Here is a 9663-nt window from a genome sequence, read left to right as displayed (position 1 = left end):
TTACATTATTTTATCTTTTATTAATCCTTTGAACATAACTGTAATATTTTACTAAAATTACTCAAACTATTCTAAGTTTCAAAACTGTTTCATAAATTTTAAAATCAACAAATCTAAATTAACGAAATATAAAACTCGACTATCATCTAATTATTCTTATCATATAAAAAGTCCATGTATTATGTATCTGGAAGCACTTATGGCACAGATTAAACCAAATGTCTTATATGTTCAACCCAAAGTTGTTAATAAAACGATTGTTACAAAGTAGGAGGCAAAATACACAAGCCAGGTGAATAGAATAATGGGTCAAATTGGCTCAGTTCAAATCGGCTCAGGTCAAAACGGGTCATTTTTGTTATCGTTCGGGTCAGTTCCTGGGCATGAGCAATGGTACTACATAAAGCGCTCCCAAGATTTGCTCAAAAAAAGGAACTCCAAAATTAATTGAATTACTGAGTAACAATAATAATATTCTTTTTCACAATTCATATCTCCTACTGTGTTGCAAGCTTTTCCTTCAGCTTCGGCTCCTGCTAGGACTCCTGCCATACTTCATTCCTTACCTGCCCCCATATAAGTTCTATGCTACCCATCAACCCATGCAATGGGTTGTCAGGGTCACCTCGATGTGCCTACATATAAAGAAAAAAGGTGATGCGTTATTTAGTAACTTCCATTAGCTATAACTAAATAATCAGACAATGAAAAACAGACAATTCCAAGTCAGCTGCAAGTAAAACATATCAGGTTGGAGGCTATTAAAAAGGTAAGCAAATTAGTTTTTAACAGCCCATTCTGAACTAAGAAATAGTCTAGATCAGCTGGCTAAAATAAGGTAAATGATATCATATATGAATACATACATCTTTAGACATAATCTAAATAACTCGGAAAATTTGACCTATGAAGAAGCTAACATAATGATAAATATTGATTCATGAATTATGACAGTTACTTTCTATTTGCTCCTAAGAGAACCGCAACCCACCCGACATTCGTCAAGCCCCTAAAGTACATGTAAGTCAACGCAATGGTCAAACCGATTACCGCTAGGATTCGCGGATACCCGTCCCCTAAAGCCGGGAAACCCGATTTCAAATAATCAATAAATAGAAACGGGTATAACACGTTATCGATGATCCCACTAAGCCATTTCATCCAATCTTGTTGAAACCCCCAATACTGGCCTAACGCAGATGACACCCAAACCACATAACCACCGTCTTCCGGGAACATCGTGCCCATTTCGGCAGTTATTAAAGCTTCGGGTACACTCCATATAAATGGGAAGACTAAGAACCTGATAAGTGCTAAAAGCAGGTTGGCTGCCTTAACGCTATCCTCGACACCAAACGGGCCCCTGGATACCTCGTAGAATATGAGAAAAATTAGGGGCAGAAGCGAGATTTTTTTGTAACTGTGGCTGGGATTTGTTCTAGGAGAATGTCGTTCTACGTTGATCCCTGCGTGTTCTACGTTATATCCGCCCATGGGTATGGATGTTTGTTTGTTAGTTGTGATCCTCAGTTTCTGCATTTAGTTATGATATGAGGTCAGAATGTAAATTTAAGCTGCAGAAATGTAAAAAGATTGAAACTTTAACAAGTAAGAGACATGAAGTTAACAAGGCTATGCATATATTCTTCACTGCTTGGTTTTAAAAACACATGAGACGCTCTTAGGCGTTTAGGTCCCGACTTAGTTTTGAAAAGCGTTAAGCACACTGAGGCGATAGGGTTCCGCGCAGAGGCACAAAGCGCAAAAGATGATTTCATTGGTCATTTTTTAACATATTAGCTGGCCCACATTACCAGCTATGTTGTTGGTATCGATAAGCTTTTTACCTATCGGTAAGTTTGTTTTTTACCTAAACGCGCGGGTTAAGTGAGTTTGATAACGGGTCAAACTGGTCAGGCTGAAATAAAGCACAATTCTAGTTGATAAACTACCTTGAGCTGGGGAGCATGGCATTCTCAGTGCTGAGATCTGTATACATGTCACCGTTAGTAGGCGGAGCAACAGGATCCCCACATACGACTGCACCGTCAGCATCGGTTTCAGAATTTGGCTGCCTCGTTCTGTCTTCAACAAATCCATAGCGTCCAGGTGGCCTCCCGCCTACCTGTGCATTAGAGGCTACACCTACAACAGCTGCATGTGACGCTGCTGATGTCATTTCAGCAGCAGCCATGTCTTTAGCAACTAAAAGATCATCTAACAATACCCCTGTAGTTAACAAGACAACATTAAATAAAACACCATAGTACCAGATTTTTTTGAAAATGTGAATTATTAGTGTATCGAGAGAACTGAAAAGATAGCTCAGGTATTACCTCTGCGTAAACCACCGTAAATGAAAATTAAATCCCCTACAGCAGCAGCCACGTGCCTACACTGCCTTGTTAATTCAACCGCGGCATCTCCGCCAGCAGCATCAGCACTATATCTACTAGTCCTTCCTTGGAGACGTCGCAACAGATTTTGTATCGCACCAAACTCCTGCTACAGTATCAAGAACTACACAAAAGAATGCAAAAAAATGAAATGAAAAACATCTGAAAAAATCATACAAAGGAATCCAAAATTAAAATCAGAACACACCTCGGTAACTGATTCTCAACATTCTATTCTTTCTAGTTTATACAAATCCAAATCGGCTATCTTTCCATTATATAAAAACAAAAAAATAAAGCCTATATTTTTGTTAGGTTAAAGTCAAATCATACCTGCCACGCTAGATGAGTCTTCCACCATGCGACAAAGAACGCAAAACAACACTGCAGGTGAGCAGACAGAAAGAGAATACCATAAAACAAAGCTAATACGAATCAGCATAATACGTGGTGAAATTTTACCTGATTCGTCAAACAAGAATGATTGCCGTCAGATCATGACCACCAGAGTCGGTTTCGCAACCGGAAACTTAACCATCCTTAACACAATTCACAATTAAAACAAAGGTCCTTAGGTTAGGCAAACTACGAAGCAGGGATTTTAGACATTTTAGGGTTTGAAATTTACCTCCGGAGTCCCTAAGCGTTGATTCGAACAAAAGCTAGAACGACGGAACCCTAGAAGTCATCACCACCAAATCTTGAATCATCACATGCAGAGTAAAGTTACCATCAATTATCATAAAACATTAAAAGAGTAAAGTTACCAGGTTTACTACATTCTGCACAATACTGAAGTAAAGTTACTATATGCAAAGAACATAACGCCTGAAACCAAGCAACACGATAGAAACAGCTGACAAGAAATACGCAGCCTGCAAAACACAGTTTGGTTAGGTCAAATGGGTTATCTTTTATCTTAGAAATTGATTGAACGGGGCAGGACAAAAGTAACACACGAGCTCAGATGACGTAGCCATTTTCTTTTTACAAACAAGGAAATTCTAATTCAATCCCCATGTAGTGTAATGTCAATCTTCTTTTTCATGCGATGATGATAGTGCCGACATAATCGTCCTTTTGGTAACCCTTTAATTAATCAGAAAGCAAGAAAACAACCCACAAACCAATATATTTCTATGTTTTGTGTGGAAATTTAACAAAGATGTCATAAAAAAATAAAAAAAACACATAAATACATCAAATTCTGACAAAATCGAGTTCTGTATCAAAATCCCACAAATAAAAGGCTTTATGGATGCGTTTAATAAAGGCAAGCACGAATTAAGAAAAAGCACCACGCTTCTTTTTCTTTGGTTTTCTAACAAAACCACTGTTTCCTTTTTAGCCTTTTTAATAATAAATAAACTAACCAACAAATGAAATAAAAACAATATAAATAATCCCTGTAAAAAGCTTCAACCTGGTATGACTATAGATTTAGGGTTTTCATCAAAAACATATGATTAAAAGCAATTTGAGCTAGATAGGGTAATTAATCAAAAAATCAACTGGGATATAAAAATAAGTAAAAGAAACTATATTTTACTTACTTTTTACCTGTTTATACATTATTATTAAGATGAAGCATGAGCCGAGGAAGTGGACGATGAGAATCTTGTTGGTTTACAGTCCTTCTCTTTCTGTAATTTATCCATCACACCAGATGATTCAATCTTTATCTCTAAAATCAAGAATCCCTAAAAAGTATCAAGAACCAAGAAAAAAAAGAGAGATGAAAAAAACCTAGGTAAAGAATACTCGCATGAAGATCTGTGCTGAAAACCTGTTTTAAGCATCAAACTTCAAAGAGATATAAGGAACCTGCGTCTAGGGCTCTGTCGCTCCGTTCTCCTCTACATGCGTCTGCATGAGGGAAGGTGGCCAGAACGGTGGTCGGCCCTCCTCCATAGCAGTGACTTATGGTGGATCTCCAAGAGAGATCAAATCCAAATCCAAATCCAAATCCAGATCTAGATCTTTGACGAACAGGGAGAGAGTGTGTGTGTGTTTTAAAGTTTGAATTGAGGTAGGGATGAAGCTGGGAGTGATGATTATGCTCTGTAAATGAAAATGAAAAGAAGAGAAAAGAGGGGTGTATGGGGAATTGTTAGTGAGCAGGAATTCAAATATTAAACGAAAACTTTGGCCGCCCAAATATTGAGTGACCAAAAGGGTATTATCGGAACTTTTGATATTAATGTGCTTAAAAGGCTTCTACATTATGCATTAATGGTGTTTTAAGGAAATTTTAATGACCTTAAGAAGTCCTTTGGATATGCTTACTAATATAGTGTATATATATATATATATATATATATATATATATATATATATATATCAATGCATAGTCACTAGTGTTTAAATTCCAGTTATAGTTTGTAATAGATGCACATATATATATAGAAAGAGTAAAAGTCACAATGATCGATGTTTTTGGTTCAATATGTTTGAGCAATTGTTTGTTTAATTTATTCTGTGATCTTAATACCTGATAAATGTTTGCAATTCAGATGTCAAACGAAGTAAATCAGGAAATCAAGAATAACAATAATCACGGGAACCAAGTGGATAAAAGTGCTATCGAACACAGAGTAGCTCAAGGAATCATAGATGTCATGCCATATATTATCGACACTATCAATAAAAAGGTAGAAAATAATTCCATAATAGGAAGTAAACATGCACCCACTGAGCCAGATCATAGCGTGAGTGGAAATCACGGACTGTTTATCCAAGCTCCAATTCCAAAAAGAAGAAGAACCATCTCATATGGTTGTTTTTATAAAGAATTCTTATCATGCAAACCAATAGAATTCTCAAGCAATGAAAGAGCCATTTCAGCCTTGCGCTGGATAGAAAAGACAGAAGCAGTATTAAAGATAAGTAAATGTGCAGATGAAGATAAAATGATGTATGCTTCTAATCTCTTTAAGAATGCAGTTTTAGAGTAGTGGAATACCATTATCCAATCAAGAGGAAGTGACAGGGTTCACAGTATGGAATGGAACAACTTTAAGGAAATAGTTGAAAGAAAATTATGCCCTCCTCATGAAAAGGAACAGATTGCTAATAGGTTCCTAAATCATAGAATGATTGGGGTAGATTACAGGGAGTATACTACCACTTTCTTTGAATATGCAAGGATAGTACCAACCTTAGTCTCACCAGAACCGGTGTTAATCTCCCGTTACATTTGGGTTTTAATCAGTGAGATCAGACATGTAGTCAAGGCAGCTAGACCACAAACAATAGAAGAAGCAGTATAACTTGCCAATACCCTGACAGATGAATTGGTACGAACGCTAGAGGAAAACCAGAAAAAGAACCTAGCTCAAAAGATTACCCAAGAACTACGTGATGGTAATTCCTATCGCGGGAGAGAACCAAGTTCTTCCTCTTCACCCTACTGTTAGTTCTGTAAAAAGGAAGCACTCATGAAAGTGTGCTGTGTCCTGCAACTTTTGCAAATTACTAGGACATAAGGAAGAAGATTGTAGGAAGAAAGCTAGTGCCCGAATATGCTATAACTATGGAGAAGCCGGCCATATCAAACCGAACTTTCCGAAACTAGCTCTAGTAGCAAACAACAAAGCAAAGGCAACCAAAGAACCCAAGAAGAATGCCAGAGCATTCGTTTTGACAACTGAAGAAGCCAAGATGATTCCGGATGTGATTGTCGGTATGTTTTTAGTTAATGATGTTTATCGTAAAGTATTATTTGACTCTGGTGCAAACCAAAGTTTCATAAATACTTCTTTCTGCAAACTTCTCAATCAACCATTAATTAAACTTCACCAAGACTGCCTGGTGGAAACGGCAAACGAAATTTCTATCAAGATAAGTAAAATCCTATAGGAAGCAAGGATAGAAATTTTAAACCATAACTTTACCACTAATCTTTTACCAATGAATCTAGCCGAATTCGATGTCGTGTTAGGAATGGATTGGTTGGTAGCCAATCAGGCACGAATATTATGTGATCAAAAGTCCGTACAAATAATTACGCCAACTGGTGAAAAGATCATAATTAATGGAGATAAGCCAACAAGGTCAACAAAATTCATCTCTTTGATGAAAGCTGCAAGTTATGCACGGGAAGGATAAATGGTGTATATGATTTCATTAATCATTAACACTAAAGGAAAAGAATTAAAGGACATTCCCGTAGTATCTAAATTCTCAGATGTTTTTCCAGAAGAGTTACCTAGATTACCGCCAGATCGTAAGGTTGAATTTAGAATTCACCTAATACAAGGAACAACACCAATTGCCAAGGCACCTTATCGACTAGCACCAATGGAGATGCAGGAATTGAAGAAACAACTAGACGAATTCCTAGAGAAAGGGTTCATACAACCTTGCTCATCGCCATGGGGAGCACCGGTATTATTTGTCCTGAAGAAAGACGGATCGATGCGTATGTGCATTGATTACCTAGAACTGAATAAGGTTACGATTAAAATTTGGTGCCCACTACCGAGAATCGATGATCTATTCGATCAACTTCAAGGAGCCCGATTCTTTTCTAAAATCGATTTACACTCAGGATATCATCAATTGAAAGTACAGGAAGAGGACATTCCTAAAACTGCTTTCAGAACAAGGTACGATCATTATGAATTTACTGTCATGCCATTTGGTTTAACCAATGCCCCAGCCGCATTTATGGACATGATGAACAGGATATGTAAACCATACCTGGATAAATTCATAATTGTCTTTATAGATGATATTCTAATTTACTCTAAGATTAAGGAAGAACATGCGGAGCATTTGCATATACTTTTGACATTGTTGAGAAAGGAAAAACTTTATGCTAAATTCTCAAAATATGAATTCTGGTTACAAGAAGTGCAATTCCTTGGACACCTGGTTAATCATGAAGGATTTCATGTGGATCCTACAAAGATCGAAGCGATTACCAAATGGAAAGTCACTAAGTCACCAACATAAGTGAGAAGTTTTATTGGACTGGCAGGATATTATAGACGTTTTATTCAAGATTTCTCTAGAATAGCCATCCCATTAGCCAAACTAACTTGCAAATCAGTTAAGTTTGAATGGCGACCAAAACAAGAGGAAGCATTCAGGATTTTAAAACAAAAGTTAAATAACGCACAAATACTCGCATTGCCTGAAGGAACTGAAGACTTTACAGTCTATTGTGACGTGTCTAACTTAGGATACGGATGAGTGTTGATGTAACATCAAAACGTAATTGCTTATGCCTATAGACAGCTTAAAAACATGAAGAGAATTATACAGCCCATGATCTAGAGTTAGGAGCAATAATTTTTGCACTTAAGATTTGGAGACACTATCTTTATTGTAGTAAGTTCATTATATTCATAGATCATAAGAGTTTAATATATGTCTTTGGACAAAAGGAATTAAATATTAAGCAGAGACATTGGATGGAAATCCTTAGTAATTATGATTGTGATATCCAGTGTCATGCTGGAAAGCCTAACGTAATAGCTGATGCGTTAAGTAGAAAATACCATTAAAAGCTAAAGAGAGTGCGTGCTCTCAAATTAACCTGCAAATTGATTTAAATGAACAAGTGAAACAGATACAAGAACAACAATCAAGGATGATGTTGAAGGTTTGAAAGGAATGATTAAAGATTTAGAAAAAGGAACAAATCGAATTTGAGATTCTTGAAGAAGCCCATAAATCTAAGTATACAATGCATCCTGGAAGCAATAAGATGTATCAAGATTTAAGGAAGAATTTCTAGTGGATAGGAATGAAAAAGGATATAGCAAATTATCTTGCTAATTGTCTAACCTCTTCACAGGTTAAAGCTGAACATCAGAAACCTTCAGGATTGTTGCAACAATTAGAAATGCCAATTTGGAAATGGGAATTGATAACAATGGACTTTGTTACCAAACTACCCAAGACACGAAAAGGTAATGATACAATCTGGGTGATTGTAGACAGATTGACCAAATCTGCTCATTTCTTACCAATGAAAGAAACTTTCAGTATGGAACAGTTAGCTAACCTGTATGTAAATGAAATACTTTCATTACATGGGATTCCCTTATCTATTTTGTCTGATAGAGACAGACGTTTTACTTCTCATTTTTGGACAAGTTTTCAAAAAGCAATGGGAACTAGATTAAATTTAAGCACAACTTATCATCCTCAAACAGACGGACAAAGCGAAAGAACAATCCAAACAATGGAAGATATGCTTAGAGCTTGTGTAATTGATTTTGGAGGAAGTTGGGATTATCACATACCTTTAATAAAATTTTCCTACAACAATAGCTATCATACCAATATCAATATTGAACCATTTGAAGCACTCTATGGACTAAAATGCCGAACACCAGTATGTTGGGAAGAAATTCGAGAAAAGCAACTGTCAGATCCTGAGATTCTGCAAGAAACAACGGACAAAATCATTCAAGTCAATGAAAGACTAAAAGCAACAAAAGATTGTCAAAAGAGTTATGTAGATAACAGACGCAAACCGTTGGAATTTCAAGTTGGAGACAAGGTATTGTTAAAAGTTTCTCTATGGAAAGGAGTTGTCAGATTTAAGTAAAAAAGGAAAGCTAAGCCCAAGGTATGTTTGACCTTTTGAAATTGTCAAAAGAATAGGACCAGTAGCATTTGCCAGAGGAAATGGAAGGAATACATGATGTATTTCATGTATGTAACCTCAAAAAGTGCTTAGCAGACATAAACGAAAAGCTTAAGTTCATAGAAAAGCCTATTCAGATTGAAGATAGAAAGATCAAGAATCTCAAACACAAGAGATTAGTTCTAGTCAAAGTGAAATAGGATTCAAAGAGAGGACCAGAGTATAAATGGGAGTTGGAATCTGAAATGCAAAGGAAGTATCCGCACCTATTCTAGTGAATCTCGAGTACGAGATTTAAAACAAGGTGGGGAGGATATAACAACCCTCGAAATAGCCCTAAAATACCCCGTATATACGTAACTAAGCCCGTATAACATTTATTTAATTAAAAAATTATAAAATATGATTTTTATACCTATCGCGCGGCGCGCCAAGATTAGGTGAGCCGGTCGTGTGGCGTGACGGACTCGTTTCTTGCCAGACACCCATGCTGACATGTGTCAGCCACGTGTTGGGTCTAGGGTTACTCAGCAAACCTAGCCGTAGCTTTCAATTCGTTCACCGCACATTTCAATTCGTTCATGTCCCTTTCTCTCTAAATCTCCATAGCCGAAAATTCTAGCCAAATAAACCCCCCCCCCTCCAAAAACACAAAGCTCTGCCCCG

The 9663-nt window shown here is 36.8% G+C and overlaps 1 long non-coding RNA gene across 6 annotated transcripts; it reads right to left on the bottom strand.

Moving 5' to 3' along the window:
• Window positions 1–293: 293 nt before the first annotated feature.
• Window positions 294–4506, bottom strand: LOC110890094. Of its 6 annotated transcripts, none has more exons than XR_002564204.2 (10): window positions 4183–4506; window positions 3957–4080; window positions 3164–3271; window positions 3025–3074; window positions 2859–2935; window positions 2730–2780; window positions 2337–2520; window positions 1953–2229; window positions 992–1533; window positions 294–635 (listed from the first exon to the last, which is right to left on the bottom strand). It is a non-coding gene; the product is annotated as an uncharacterized LOC110890094 (long non-coding RNA). The 6 variants fall into 6 exon arrangements; XR_002564205.2 differs by having other exon boundaries at window positions 1051–1533; XR_002564207.2 differs by having other exon boundaries at window positions 1304–1533.
• Window positions 4507–9663: the final 5157 nt, after the last annotated feature.

Source organism: Helianthus annuus, chromosome 11 (assembly GCF_002127325.2).
Source record: "Helianthus annuus cultivar XRQ/B chromosome 11, HanXRQr2.0-SUNRISE, whole genome shotgun sequence".
In the NCBI taxonomy this organism is placed as follows: Eukaryota; Viridiplantae; Streptophyta; class Magnoliopsida; order Asterales; family Asteraceae; genus Helianthus; species Helianthus annuus.
This window is presented reverse-complemented; position numbering and strand designations above follow the sequence as displayed.